General features: G+C 37.1%; 1 long non-coding RNA gene across 1 annotated transcript in view; it reads right to left on the reverse strand.

The window, feature by feature from the left end:
- LOC134287991 (uncharacterized) overlaps positions 1 to 6200 on the reverse strand; it is a 92120-nt gene extending 85920 nt beyond the window's left edge. Inside the window, exon 1 of the long non-coding RNA XR_009997674.1 lies at positions 3793 to 6200. This is a non-coding gene — a long non-coding RNA (uncharacterized LOC134287991). The remainder of the gene's footprint in view (positions 1 to 3792) is intronic.
- Between the last annotated feature and the right edge of the window lie 10675 nt (positions 6201 to 16875).

The raw sequence follows: 16875 nt of genomic DNA on the forward strand, positions 1-16875 counted from the left end.
GCCCTTTATATCAGCTATCTACCATAAAATTTTGGTGATGGTAAACTGATAAACAAAAAAGTTATGACATTTCAAACATTTCACAATTTTTACATTTAGTAACAAAAAAAATTTTTTTTCTGTGTAAATTATTTTGAGAATTATTTTTTGATGCTGATTTTATTGTAAAGGCTACCGCCTGAATTAAACAAGTTGTTTTCATGATACTTTTGTTTGATTATTCATAATTTCTATAGTATCTATTTGAAACTTAGACGCGATCCAGTGTTTTGATCAAAAATATTGAGAGTGTCATACTTTTTATTGTACGTGACTGGTGAAAAAATCCCTTGATAGTGTTGAAAAGCTGTTGATTATAAGAAAAATGGAATTAAACTTATTTTTAAGACAAAAGCTGTATAATAAAAGTTTTATATACGCGTATACGTCTAGTTTATCTTCAAAAAAATACCTCTTGGAGAACAGACTTTATGATCGGAAGGATGCGAGTAACTTCAACAACAACAAATGCATGAGAGTTAACTACCACGTGAAAATCCATCGCCCAGTTCACACTACCCCCACCTGGTGGAAATGTTTCACGAAATACTGCGATGTGCAATATCGTCATCAGAAGGCGCTAGTGTGAAACGTCAAACGCAAAGAAAAATGATGGGCACTCTTCTGGTTATGAAACCCACAACCAAGATTCAAAATGATCGTTAAAGGCGTGGTCAATGAAAATTTCGTTAGTGTTACGTTTGTTTGTCTGTATACATACCATGACAATGCTCACGAAAAAGCAAAAAAAAAATACTACCGCTAAGGATATTAAATAGTAATTTTTTTCTTCAGCCAAGCAAACAACACCAAACTAGTCAGTTAAAACTAATAAGTGATTTTGTTTATTATAATCTAACGAACAACATGAACAGTCGCTTTCTCAAATGTCTTCAACTCAACTCTCTCTTGTAGACCGTTTGATGAAAAAAAATGATCAAAGGAGTTACGAAATCTCACCGAAAGCACCATAGATAATCTGAAAGAGACTGGTTATGCCCAAATTGAATCCAAATTTACGCATTTGCACGTCCTGCCGTCTAGACTTTGACAAACGAGCCATCTGTATATCATCGGTAAAGCAGGGCGTAGGAAGTTCTAAAACTACAACAACTGAGAAATTGCCAGAAGTGCTAAGTGCAGAGAGTCATGTCACCGTACCATCAGCGACATCAGTTTAAACAATTAATCACGCCCCTTTTCAAAAATGCTTTGATATATACTTCAACATCTATACCCATTTCAATATTTTTAACGTTGCAAAACACGCTTTCAACATTCATTTTGAAGAAGAGGGAAAACACTTGTCCTCAAATGTAACAGCAAATAATGAATAAACGACTAATGCGCGGAGGGCGTGATAAAATCGGAACATTACTGTACATATAATATACATAATACATAATAAAAACAGCTTGTTTTACTCACGCAAGGCCATTAACAATAAAATCAGCATCAAACTGCGATTTCCGGCCGAAATAAAGGCAGGAACAAATCTCATTTTCTTCTTTTGTCACAGCGCTCGTTGACTCGTTAAGGGGGAGGATGATAAATAATAAATGTATTCGATGGAAAAATATCCAAACAATTAGGCAACATAGATAAACTCATCGGATTTATTAAGAAAGTTTCTGTGGAACTCGAATTACACCTTAAATTTGTTGATTTTCTTGAACATTTTATTTGTGCCCCCCTCAAAATGTTGAATTCCGACCAAAATTTTCCGAGGGGGCGGTGACATAAGAGAAAATCGAAATTTGTATTAGCCTAATTTACACTAAAAAAAATTATTACTAAATGTGAAAACTGTGAAATGTTTGAATTGTCATAACTTTTTTGTTTATTAGTTTATCATCACCAAATTTTTATGGTAGATTGCTAATACAATGGACCGTTTTCCCTAAAAAAATTGCGTTGGTAAAAAGATAGGGTTTTGAAATATTTGAGTTTTTGTGACAAAAATGATATTTTTTAATGTTAAAAAAGATTTTTTTCACAGTGTATATTTTCTTAGGAATCACCATTTAGTTATCTAACTTTGCTGAACAATAAAATCAGCATCAAACTGCGATTTCTGACCGAAATAATTTACACAGAAAAAAATATTTACCAAATGTGAAAATTGTGAAAGGTTTGAAATGTTATAACTTTTTTGTTTATTAGTTTACCATCACCAAATTTTTATGGTAGATTGCTAATACAATGGACCGTCTTCCCTAAAAAAATTGCGTTGGTAAAAAGATAGGGTTTTGAGATATTTGAGTTTTTGTGACAAAAATGATATTTTTAATGTTAAAAAAGATGTTTTTTTCACAGTGTATATTTTCATAGGAATCACCATTTAGTTATCTAACTTTGCTGAAAAATTCATAGCAATCGAACGAACCATTTTGGCTGTACAGATTTTTGAATATTATTGAACCATTTTCACATACACCCTTTCGAAAAGTTAGTCGTGATTCAAAATAAAAATTTGATATCGAAAAATGGCGATTTAGATGGAACTGAATAACTGTGCAAAGTTTCAGTTCAATAGAAAATCATGAATTAAAAAATTTCCTTAATTTTGATGCTGTTGCTTGGAATCGCTCTCAAGTAATAACTGCAAGATTTTATTAGAAAAACGAATGTTCAAATTTTCGATTTTTTCTAAATATATGGGACAATATGGGGCACGGTGAATGGAGACCATTGGTTTTTAGGGTACCCATTTACCGTGCTTTTTTGTTTCAATTAAAAAGTACGAGTAATCGTACTTTCTTGTTAAACTTACTTCGGTAATGCAAAATACATACCTGATATGTGAATTTATTTGCTTCTTGGTGGAATAAAAACGTTACTACATTTAGTTTATCGCTTAAATCACCTTAGCGCAGTTTTCGTTCACTATGAATGTTCACTATGAATTCACGTTTCACTATGAATGCATTGAACGAGCAGAAACCCGCTTCATGTAAACACAGTTTAGTGTCAAAATGATACTTTTGAATGTTTCTAATGACCGTTTTGACATGGTAACAATACATTAGTGTTGTGTTGGTGAAATTGAAGGGAAATTGTCATATCATTCTATCATAATATGGAAATAATGAAAAAATATTCGAAGGCACACTGTGAATGGAGCCCCCACGGTGAATGGCGCCTTGACGGTAGTACAACTATACGCCATGATGTAAGTATAGCAAATTTCAGTTTAATAGGTTTTATAAGACACGAACAACGTCTTCAGCTTTCGGCTGTACAGACTGTTTTAAACTTAACATTAGACAACGGACAACGGAGCATGCACCAGTGGAAACGGGGAAGAAACTATTCTCACGAAAAGTTTCAACGCCCGAAGCGGGAATCGAACCCTCACCCCATAGCATGGTGCGATTATAAGCTTGGTGACCCTAACCGCACGGCTAAGAGGCTCCACATAACATTGAAATCTTATTTTTATAATTCGAACCGTCCTGCCATTTTAAGGGTTAAAATAATTAAAAAAAAAGTAGTCAGAGAATGTTAATTGAACATCCAAGATATAACCGCTGAAACCAGTTTCCGGCTAATTTGGATGCTAATGAAAACAGCTAACCTCCCAACAGCCGGAGGAAACCAGTCAGTCGTAGGCGTCAAAGTTCTACCATTTGACCTGTACCGACCAAACCACCTCACCTTCACATTGCATCGCATCACATCATCGGTAAGAGCGTAACGTCTCGCGCAAGCAACTATCGTCATATCGTGGTTGAATTAGTCAAACCAAATTACCTGATGCCGGTTTGCTGTTCTGTGGCTGTCGCGTTGCCACACAGATTGACTCTTGCTTACACAGAGTATTGGAACTCCCTGCAATTGCGGGTTGGTGGGTGTCACTTCGGATGGCGTGGGCGAAGGTTTCCAGCAACACACTTCAATTAGCTTCAAACGCACGAAAACATGACCGTAATTTCAGCCTTAACCGGTTCATTGATTCTTCACACGTAGCTGTTTCTGAGGCACTGTCAATTACTTTAACGAACACTTGTTGAACGGCGGCAGAGCAGAGATTTCCCCCTCGAAACTGGGTGAACCAGTTTATTCTAAAACTGCAGCACTATACGCGACCGAATTGTTGTGTCCAGGGCTAACGACTCGACCGCACATCACTTCAGTCACCTCGAGTCGATTTCGGAACCGGCGAGCAGCGCAACAAGCAGACCTTGTCTGGTTGGACCAGTCCGTCATAAACTGACCGCAAAACACTTTCACTCTTCGTTCGTCAGCAGCGAATCAGCTGTTTCACGTCGATGCTTCGGAAACTCTGGCTGTAGCCTAGGTGCGGCCCTAACTGGGACACGTCCAATCGCCGTTTATCACAGTTTGGAAATGTATGACTGATAAGCCGTCTACCGAGGTGCAGTGGCCCCGTTTTCGCCCGAAATTTCTTTTTGTTCCACTGCCTTAGTTCATTTGGTCCTCTATCAGCTATTTACAAACGTCAAACTCAGTTGGGCCGGATCAACCACAAAGTCACAATCTCCCGAGGATGTTGGATGTCAAACCTTGGTAACGATTGAACTAGAACCCATTAGAAAGGAGGGAGATATTTTTAAAAACCAAACACAAATATTCGCGCCAAACACAACCGACGACGACAGCACGCGATACAGATGTTCGATGTCATGGATGGGACTGCAGCCGGGAACCGTGGCTTCGAGTTTCACAACGGTGGTGGTGTGCTGTGGTGGATGGGATGTGGGGGCACGCGAACCACGACGACGACGACGGAGCGGACGGAATCTCGCGCGAACCAGAAGCGTACACGGACGGATTGTTTTTAAAGTAAAAGTTTTTTCACAAACTTACCAATACCTGGGCACACCGATTCGAGCGTTGCTTGCTGCTGAGCCGTGCTGGTGGTTCATCGGCGTCGACGTCTTCGTCGCGTGTTTGCCCGGCACACGATTTGAGCGATTGCTCTCGAGCCATGAATCAAGTCGATTGCATGGGGAATGGTGGTGTGCGGTGAATTGAAGGCGAGGCAGCAGCGGTAACAACAACAACACAACTCAAGAGCTCCACTAACATACGTGCGGTGGTATAGTGTACAGGTACACGGTAATCGACACACCAACGAACAGCTGGTTGTTTGGTGAAGCACTTAGGGTGGTTCACTGAATTTGAGGGATTGATCGTGAAGTGTCGAATAGATATGTCGAAACAAATTTATGCGACTCGCCTAATGCTAATGCTAATGCTAATGTCACCCAAAGTTTTGCAGAAACAGCATCAAATTAGACAAGGTAAAAGAGGTAGAATATGATGCAGAATATATTATTTCTGGATATCCTAGGTCATCCAAACTGTTCTTGTGTTTAGATCTTAAAGTTTACAGGTGCAACAGCAACTTCTTTTATTAAACAAAACTACGATTTGTATCCCATGATGTCCAATAAGTCTTCTGAAAGTTCAAAAGACAGTATCATATCAGTCGGTATATCCTAGGTCGTCCAAACTATTCTTTAGTTTAGATCCATTATTACACAGCTATGATTTGTAATTCATCATGTCCAGTAAGTTTTCTGAAAATTCAAAAGGCAGTATAAAATAAGCCCGGATATCCTAGATCATCCAAACTGTTCTTTAGTCTAAATTCTATAGTCTACGAATGTAACAATAACTTATTTCATCATACAAAGCTAAGACTTGTAATCTATCTCTAATCCTATAGTCTATATGGATTTAGCAATAACTTCTTTCACTATACAAAGCTACAATTTGTAATCTATCATGCCCGGCAAGTCTACTGAAAGTTTAAAAGATAGTGTCAGATCAGTCGGGTTATTCTAGGGCAGCCAAACTGTTCTTGAATTGAGATCCTCAAGTCTACGAGTATAACGGTAGCTTCTTTCATTATACAAAGTTACGTTTTGATATCTATTATAACTAGTAAGTCTTCTGAAAGTTCAAAAGACAGTATCAGATCAGTCGGGATATCCTAGGTCATTCAAACTGTTCTTGAGTTTAGATCCTAAAAACTACGGGTGTAACAGTTACTTCTTACACTATACAAAGCTCCTATTCGTATTCTATCATGTCCAATAAGTCTTCTGAAAGGTCAATAGACATTATCTGATCTGTTGGGATATCCTAGGTCATCCAAACCGGTCTTGAGAATCTTGAGATTACATTCTAAAGTCTATGGGTGTAACGGTAACTTTTTTCCATTATACAAAGCTACGATGTGTAATATACAGGGGATGACCAAAATGTTTGGGATAGGCAACTTTTTTTCTCCAACAAAAAATTCAACATGCTGTAACTTTTCATAGAGTGCATCAAAAAATCTCAAATCTTGACTGTTTGTCAACCTATTATATGTGCATCATTGGTACAAATATGGGCTCGATTGAATAATTTTTCGCGAAGTAAGAACCGTTCGGATAAAACACTATTATTGAGACGACTAATTTTTGAACTGTCATATCTCGGAAACCAGTGAACCGAATTGAATGAATTTTTTAACGTTCATCATTAATATATTGATACTTAATACGACGTTATAAAATGTAATATTTTTTCACGGCGAATTAAGTTATACCGGGTTGAAATTTTCACCCATCTAGAGGAAAATAAGTCAAATTTACAATACTACACAAAACTTACTAAATCAGGCCAAACATTTCAATAGGTCGTATCTGCATTTGAGAGGCTCTCTTTATTCACTTTCTCTTTCAATTATTGTAATGTAATGGTACACTTTTCAACTGTTTTTGCAGTACAAATCAAAAGACGATTGTTTTGAGCATCGTTCAATGCAAGGAGAAAATCAAAATACAAATAAACAGCTGAGATATTAACGAAAGAGAGGGAAACCAAAGAGAGCCTCTCTTCTGCAGATTGGACCTTTAGACATGTTTGGCCTGAAATGTGTTTTTCCTTCAATCTAAATAGGCTCCCAATATATCTGATTAGAGATAACTTGAGAACAGAAGTGGAAAATCTTTGGATATCAACACTAAAATTTATTGACAGTGATGTAAAAAAATACATGTTTTCGAAATAAATCCAAAAAATTTCAATCCTTGATAACTTTTTTCTACGTTCAAAAAGTACCTATGTTTTAATAGTTTGTGAAGCATTAACATAGTGTTAGTGTACGTTCAAAATTTCATTCAATTCGGTTCACTGGTTTTCGAGATATGACAGCTCAAAAATGAGATGTCTAAAAAATAGTGTTTTAAACGAACGGTTCTAACTTTGCGAAACATTAATCAATCGAACCCAAATTTGTACCAATGATGCACATATAATAGGTTGACAAACATTCAAAATATGAGATTGTTTGATGCACTCTATGAAAAGTTATAGCATTTTGAACTTTTTTGTGAGAGACAAAAAGTTGCCTATCCCAAACATTTTGGCCACCCCCTGTATCATATCCAGTAAATATTCTGAATGTTCAATGGACATCATCAGATCAGCTGGATTTATTCAAACTATTATGATGTTTGAAATCTAGCATCTACAGCAATTGAAGTTTCTGTTTTGGCTTTATAGAGTTATGTTGTATTATCTATAATACTTACTGGAGCTAACATAAATTATGGTAACTCAAAAAGCAAAAAAAGATATTATTACGGCCGTGATAATGATGATACAATCAGGGACTATGACATAGCTTCACATATTACATGGAGTCTACGGCCGTAATAATATATTTTTTGCTGTTTTGAGTTACCATTTACCCAATTACCAACCGTAATGATTGTATCTATTTCATTTATTTAGCATTAGTAATAATTAAAATTAAACTGAACCAACAATTCTTAACCACAACACTAGATCCCTGGTAGCAGTCCTTACCAAGAATGGGAACACTCACTTGCAAAGAGTTACACTCACTTGGTGTTTTCTCAGCTCAAAAGCGTGTAATCAAGAAACGATGCATGGATGACTTTTGTCTTGTGGTTTTGTCTAAAAGTTTGCCAAATAGAGTAGGGGTCGCACACGCATACCGAAATCGTGAGGGATCTGCGCTGGCAACTCTCCACGAGGTGAAGGTAATTCACACTCACCTCGTGGAGAGAAGCTTTCATAGCTCTGTCAGGACTTTGGTATGCGTGTGCGACACCTACTCTATTTGGCAAACTTTTTGACAAAACCACAAGGCAAAAGTCGTCCATATATCGTTTCTTGGTTGCACGCTTCTGAGCTAAGAAAATAGCAAGTGAGTATAACTTTTTTCAAGTGAGTGTTCCCATCCCTGGTCCTTACTCTCGGCCGCGTCCCACATTTGCCTTCAGATTTGTGCTCGATATTCAGCTTCGTCATATCTTTACCTTAGCTGGAAGTTCTTAGTTGTCGGGAAGTTTATTAATCCTGAAATATCTCAAAGGTGTTTTGAAATGGCTCTGAGATTCACAGAAGTTAACGGATCCATGTGAGTTAGATTAAGTAACGCATTTTTTAATAGCAAAAATAATGACTACAACGAATGCAGATTTCAAAAAAAGTTCCATAAAAGTTTGAACAACTTTGAATGTTTCAAAGGTGCAGAACAATGCCTACTAGTCTTTGAAAAATATTAGTAAATATGATACATTATGTATTATTATTCAGTGTGGCAAGCAAGCATTGCAAGGGTAGATATAAAGCTGTATACTCCATGTAAGATTGGATGACCTAAATTTTCACAAAACTATCATGGAATGACCCTTGACAATTAAGAGGTTCATGAATCCTATTCGATTGTGTAACTTTACTATCTAAAACGAAATCACCTAATGTTACAGTGGTTGTTTTTATCAGCTAAGCTCCAAAACAGTAAGGATGGCCCATAATATCCCAAAAAAGATATAACGACGTTTATTGTTCCTCGAACTTCTTTGGTAAATACAGTGGGTTATGTAACACTACTTAACGTAGTGGCAAAAGCTATCATCGGGTCTCCGAAGTAGTTTGATTGATCTGGAGTATCTCAAAACTATTTTGGAATGACTCATGAAATGCCAGGTGGATTACAGATTATAGTTGGTTGTGTAATGTTACATTTAATTGTGAGAACAACTACTCTAACTGTCAAGAGCTTAACTTCAGGACAGTTTGGACGACCCTTAATGTTCCAAAAGTTCATAATAATATAAAGTAGACTTCAGATTGGTCCAGTAACCGCGGTTGATTATACAATATTACTCACAATATCAGATATGTCTACCGTTATGAGTGTAAACCTGAAGTTCTGAACTCCAAGGTAGTTTGGCTGACCTGGAATATCTCTTAAGTGTCTCTGAATGACATTGTAGATTTCAAGAGCTTTACGGACCCCATCAGATTATGCAATGCTATTATTTATGGCGAAAACACATTATGTTATTCTTGAAGATTTGAAGAACTTCGTTATAGAACTGTTTGGACGACCCTGAATGTTTTAAAGGTTTAGTTTATAATAATATCAAGTAGATTGAAATTGGTAAAATTACCACGGTTAAATAGAGTAAAGTGGGGCAAAAGTTCGAGTGGGGCAAGAGTTTCTTTTGAAGTTTTTGAGCTCAATTCAAATTAATTCTTTCGGGTGCCAAGGTTGTTCGAACCCTTTTTGAAAAAGAGTCTTCCACTCCAAAAATTATGAAAATTGATCAATATTTCGAAAAGTTATAACAAAATGTTGGTTTTTGATAAAAAAAAATTGTAACATGCGATGATCCTTCCAACGCATGGAATGGAATTTTAATGAAATTGAATTCGATATTTTATTTTGGGGCGTAGCTAGGTATATTTTGAAGATGCTTTAGCATGTATAACTTTTTGCAAAAAAGGATTGGAAATCATATTTTACACATAGTGGGGCAAAAGTTCGAATTGTGGGGCAAAAGTTCGAGTCATGTAGCAACTTTAGTTATAAACCTTAAATTCTGCAAAATGTACATATTATCTTTAAGAGTGATGGCATTAGTGAGAAAATTCGATTAAAGTTGAAAAAAAATGATGTTTGATCTGAATTTGGCGGAAAACTACTAATTTTTGGTGGAGTAAATTTAACGCTGATTTGGGTAAAATCCAGACCGTATTTTAAAGTGTATTCCAGTTCCAACACCAAATATTAAGTGGTTTCAGGTATTCCTATTACCAAAGTGTCAAAAAAGTGTGCTACGGTGAGCGAAATTTCACAAACACTGGATTCGAACTTTTGCCCCAGTGGTGGGGCAAGAGTTCGAATAAAACACATACATACAAAAAGTGTTGTAATTCAAAATTGGCCATTTGGCGTAACTTTGTTCAGCAAAATTTTAGCTCATGGATGGTAGAATCACCACATGGTATTTTTTTAGTTTTATCTGCTTCGAATTTTTGAAATAGGTTGAATTTTCAACTAGGGGCGAACTTTTGCCCCACCTTACTCTATGCAACGTTATTCAGTATAGCAGATATGGTTGCTGTTACGAGTGTAGACCTGAAGTTCTGAACTCCAATATAGTTTGGATGACCTGGAATATGCCTATAGTGTCTCTAAATGACATTTGAGATTTGTAGATTTGAAGAACTTCATTATACAACAGTTTGGACGACCCTTAATGTCCCAAAGGTTTATAATAATATCAAGTAGACTTCAGATTGATTCAGTAACGGTTAATTATGCAACGCTACTCGGTATAACAGAGATGGCTTCTGTTACGGATGTAGACCTGAAATTCTGAACTTCATGGTAGTTTGGCTGACCTGAAATATCCCTATAGTGCCTATGAATAAAATTGTAGATTTCAAGAGCTTCGGGAATCCCAACAGATTATGCAATGCAATATATGACGAAAATACATAAAAAAAATTCATGTTGATAAAGGAGTTTACTACAGGACAGTTTGGAACACCTAGAATAGCCCAGAATATAACACATCTTTTGATATTATTGACGAAGGTTAAACGAATACATATGAACGTAACTCATATTCAAAATCTGCTTTTAGAACAACTGTATATCAATTATTTCGTTTCTCCAAACTTCATGGTGTTCAGGATGTTCTAGGTTGTCAGTTAAGTCTCATATACAAATATTGCTATTTTCCTCAATAGAGGACTCAGAAACAACTTTGCCGAAGTCAGTATTCTGTTTTATATGTGAATTTATAAGCCGTTTTTATGTGAGGGTTATATGCATATGACCTCTCCGGCTCCAAAGGGTTAATACATTCAAAGGCATATCTCAAAACATGAGATAACGCGACACATTCGAAACTGATCATGGTCACTAGATTTCGATCCTTTCTCATGCTTTTTGCTTCGTTTCTTTACAGAAACGCAGAATTTACCTACTGATCATACAAAAATTTAACTCGTTACTGCAAATCAAAACACCACCAAACATTCCCGGGGCCGCCCATATACCACGTGGACAGAAAATTCATGGTTTTTGACCCCCTCCCCCCTCCCCGTGGACAAGCGTGGACTTTTCATTGACCCCTACCCCTCTCCCCCAATGTCCACGTGGACATCCGAAAATAAGTTTTTTTTCCATATTTCAAAAATAAATGGAAAAAGTGATGTTGAAAGGTTTTTTTTTAATATTGTTTTTTTTTTTCTTCGTAAACAGTGTCTTAAACATAATTGAAAACTTTATAAAATACAAATATTGTATAGCTTTACATAGAATACAAACAAGTAGCACAAAATAGGTTCCTACAAGTTTCCAACATTGTTTTTAATTCATGGAAATATTTTTGTCAAACGGAAAGTTCTTCACTGAGTATGATGTCCATCGCCTAATGTTAGTGATTGTTTAATGTTCAGTCTGCACAATCTCTGGTTGAAGACGGTGTTCTTTTAATGTTTGTTCAATCTATGATTGTCTAATTGTTTTGTTGTGATAAGATTATATTTCTTAGATTCCTACAAAAAAAAACAGGATTTACAGCAACTTAATTGTACTGCTGAGGTTTAGACTTTAATATCCATGAGAAACATCTTGAGTTTTGGAGAAACCTACAAAAAAAAGTTTTTGAGATGAGCCTGCAAACCCCTACATGTGTTTTGAAACTTTGAAGTAGTTTAAAAATTCAATATGAAACTTCGCGAAATCTATACAGAACTTCAATGAAAATTTTCTGACTGAAACACCAACATTTGCATGGTCTACACTCCATTTTAAATCTCCAGAATATTCCTCGATGAAGAAAACTAAATAATTAAAAATTCTAATAATTTACAACAAATTAGTCTGTGAATTAATACTATGATTTTTTTTTCCTTGAAGAAGTAATTTACAACTAAAAAACAATGTATAATAAAATAAATTGTATGAAAGAACTGTTGAAGAGAATCTTATCAAAAATGCGACATAGGGTAAAAGCTCCCTTAGTGGAGGTAGTACCAATAGTGGTGGTAGTGCCAATTTAGCACTATTTCGACCAAAAAGCTTGCAAATGATATTTTTAATAGATGCATCATAACTAATTAATAACATTAATTCAGTTTTGTGTTTCGGATTTGCCGAAAAACCTATTTTAAACAATTATTTTCCTTAAATTTTTTGCTCCTTTGCACCTATAGTGGTGGTAGTGTTCCTATAGTGGTGGGTCCCATAAGAATTCAATGGAATGCGCCACTATAGGAACCAATGGTAAATTTTACCTCCATAATAGGAACCGTGTACCTATAGTTGGTGCAAGTGATTTATTAGCAAAAACTGAAATAAACAATGGTTTTTACATTTTTCTAGCAAGTTTAAGTGAAAAACTACTGATTAACGTTTTCAGACTGGTTATTTTGTGGTATTATCCATTTTATTCAATTATTTTACTACAAGGACCTACTAATATCACCACTATTGGTACATTTACCCTAATTAGTTTCGTCTCGATTCCTGTTTCCTAATTTTTATGTCAATGATGTCCACGTGGACATTTGACGAACCCCCACCCCCCTCGCCGTGGACAATCGTGGATTTTTCGCTAACCCCCTCCCCCCTCCAAGCTGTCCCCGTGGTATATGGACGCCCCCCCCATTGTTGAACACTGGTTAAACCCTAAACTGTTAGCATGACTGCCAGATTTTGTTCACTTTACCTAATCTTGCATTTTAAGGGTTCCAGGAGCGGGGTGTTCCGAGGATGCTCCTGAGGGCTTCATGAACGTTCTAGAGGTTTTCAAGGGCGTTACACGGGGGTTCAGGAGTGATCCAGGGGTTTTCAATAGATTTCAGAAGCGTTACAGAGGTGTTCCAGGGGATTAAGGGGCCCCATGGGTGTTCCAGGGGTTTCCAGGGGTTCCAGGAGTGTTTCAGTGGCTTTCAAAAGTGTTCAAAGGTGTTTCAGGGGGTTACAGGAGCGTTCTAAGGGGTTCAAAGGGGCTTCAGGAGCATGCAGGTAATCCCAGGGGTATTTAAGGGAATTTCAGGGGCGTCCCATGATATTTCAGAGTCGTTTCTAGGGAATTCCAAGGGGTTTTAGGGGTGTTCCAGGGGATTTATCCCTGATATCACCTGACATTCTGAAACAGTTTGAAACCCTTCTGAACATTCGCTGAAACTTCTTTAAACCCCTTTGAATCCTCCCTAAATCTTTTTAAACATTGTCGCAATAATTCATCTCATTCATGTGAACATTATCCAACAAATCTTTTCAGTTATCTTTTCTTCTAGTGTCTAGTCATGTTTAAAACGTATCAGTCCACCAGAGCTCTCTTTGAATTGTCAATGGTCAGCTGAACACAATACACGAAAAACCTGGAACAATCAGCGGATATCGGGTAAAAGTCGGGTCAAACTTTATAGAAGGTTGAACCACTGTTCGATTCACATCGGATAACTGTTGGGTCTATGTTGGGTTTGGTGGCCAAAATAAACACAGGTCAATGAGCTTTATGTCGGGTTATACGTCATCAATCACGAACAAAGTTTGAACCGTTCAACAATAAGCGAGAATCGACCAAAGGATGAGCTAGTTTAAGGAAGAGTTTAACATTTGTGTTCCAGATTGCCAATAAAAATTATCTTCTTTCTCATAGAAAATGGAATTTAAGGGAGTTCAAATTCAATGAGAAGTATAAAAAAAGTGAATCTATACGTTCACTGGATATTTTTCAGCTACAGCATAATTATGCACGGAAAAATAAATGAATACAAAAATTGTAGTACTAACCGTTTAACCATTGGCAAACTATCCTACACGTTTTATAAATCCCACTTGTCCTGTCATACGGTTTTTGATCGAAAAAAAACACAAAGAAATTAAGCACCCACCCTAACATTCCATCTGATAACCAACTTTGTGCAGCAGAAGGAGCATCGGGGGCTCTCGAACGGAATCAGCAACCTTTTGACGCTGGGCCACAAGAAACATCCAGCGCTTACGATTACATACAGCCATCAGGCAGACCGGGTCGTGTCGAATCGAAACTACCCAAACCATGCAAGTTTGGTGGTTGGAGTGTTGGAGCATACCAGCGCCACAGTAAACCGAGTGACCCCACGTCTCCACTAGTCTGAAATGTCTTGCCATTTTGCTGCCAGAAAGAGAAAACGTAACAGAAATGATCAACACCGCTGCTTTCCATGCAAACAGCGAGATAACATTTCTGTCATGACACATCTGTCCAGCAAAATGGCAAGACATTTCTGTCTAGTGGAGACGTCGGGTGATGGATTTCACCGAGCCGACTTCTTTCATTCATTGCACACTGACTGACTGGCTGGCTGACTGACTGGTTGCGCTGTAAATGTTGTAGTTAAATGCCCTATGCTGCATTGCAGACTCTCCGCGCGTCGCCGAGCCGTTCTCCACATAGCTTACGCGAACTCTTCTTTTCGTTCATACAGGTGGACAGAAAGGTTATGTTTATGTTCCATGCTTCCTCTGTACGAGTCGCTTTGATTTTTGCGAAGCAAATACAGCTGATCGAGTGAAACTGGTCAATCGAGAAAGAGCTAGAAAATATGTGGCTGCTGGGCCGCCGCTTACTCACACTAGCAATAATGCAACGTTTGATATTTGACCTGAACTCCATCAATCATACCTGTGGAACAGCAATGTCTGGGCTGGAGTCTTGCCGCAGAAAGGGTATTATATTTCACAAATATCAACTTTCTGGTGAACTAGATGTTTCTAGTTATGTACGCTGCACTCTGATAAATAAAACTGAGATGGATGAAATGGAAAGCACACGAAGAGAAACTACAAACTTTTCATCGTTGTGAAATATTATATTACGGCGGGGTAAGTTCACATACATTTCACCAGAGAGTTTTTCTACGAATTTTAAGATCAATGTTTAAATATTGAATTTACAAAATTCTTTGAATAACTGATCTTGCAGTTTCAATTACCGAAACGTGAAAGAAATTGTTCGTTCTTACCTGAGTGATACTAGAGTGACATACTAGAGATGAATATCAATATACAAAATTACATACCTGAAAGGAGAAAAAAAGGGAAATATGTTATAAAGCGTACTAGTGTTACAGACTTGATTTTTTTAAAGAAACAATTATGATTTGTTTTGTAGATTAATAAAAGGGTTGGTTTAAGTGTTAGTATGATTGTTTTAATATAATTTTATGCAGAAAAAGAATGGGCTTGGTGGTCTAATGGCTACAGCTTTTGATTCGCAAGCAGAAGGTTCTGGTTTTAATGTTTCTTTCTATCTAATTTCTCGCTCTTCACTACATATGCAACTCCTGTATTAATATTTTCATAGCAGTGCATCGTTAGAACCAGAAATGGTATTAAAACCACATGACCATACCTTCTAACATCACAACACAGTAATATAAATAACATAATCCTTGATCTAATCATATTACGCTTACAAGTCGACCACCACAAAACCGTGTCACATCATCTTCATAAAAATCTACCGCTTCTGAATCATATGCAGAAGCTCCTGGGCTCAATCCCTGCCTCGTCATTTTCCTCTTACTTTGTATCTTTCTATCTACTTACTCTCTCTCCTACATATACATCTCATGTATATTCGTATGTTCGTAGCGATCGCTACGGCCAAAAACGGATTGAAAAAAGCCGTTTCTCTTCCTTCCAACTGTCATCAAAGCACAGAGTCTACTTTCATATAGCGCCTACAAGTTGTGCAACCAAGAGAACTGTGCCGCTTCACAGTAATCTTCACACAATCGATCATCCATCCATGCACCAATGCATGAACCCAGTGCTAAAAATAAACATGTTCCACCAACACACCGACATCCACATGACCTTGTGCAGGCACAGAGGTCTCAACGACCTGTTGGCAACAAGCGATTTTATTCATCACTTCTCACCCCTCACCCACATTGAAGGTGCCTATTAATTCCAAGCAGCTATCTCTTTGGTTCCTTGTGTGAGTGTAGCTGATCTGACGATATTGAAGTAGCAACTGTGGACAATCAAGCTCAAGCTCAAAACAACTCTAAACAAGTGAAAGAGATGATAACTATTTTAAAAGGATATGAAAAGGACTATCTTATTGCATTACGGCTTACTACAAAAGTGCCTATTTCAAAAAATTCCATTTTTTTTCTTTCGCTACCGCTATGCTTTGATTTTATTAAAACTTTCCATTGAGTAAGACTATGCTGTCTTGGTTCGATTTACATACGGTCCAACAAATCTTTAAATTACGATATCTTTTTTTAACAATTTTAAAGATATTTCTGCCCTTGTAGCATGTTTCCTCACACTAACCTTTCGTTACTCGCGTGGTTGGCTACCACCACGCTAATGCTGAACACAAAAAGCGAGGTTTTTCAACGTGTTGTACAAAATACAACAGCGCGATCACTCGAGAATTAATACATGACTCGTTACACTATTGAAGAATACCATTTCTTCCCACATGGATTAATCCTCACATGAATCGCGGAAAAATGGTCGAGAGGAATCCAGTC

Source organism: Aedes albopictus, chromosome 2 (assembly GCF_035046485.1).
Source record: "Aedes albopictus strain Foshan chromosome 2, AalbF5, whole genome shotgun sequence".
Classification (NCBI taxonomy): Eukaryota; Metazoa; Arthropoda; class Insecta; order Diptera; family Culicidae; genus Aedes; species Aedes albopictus.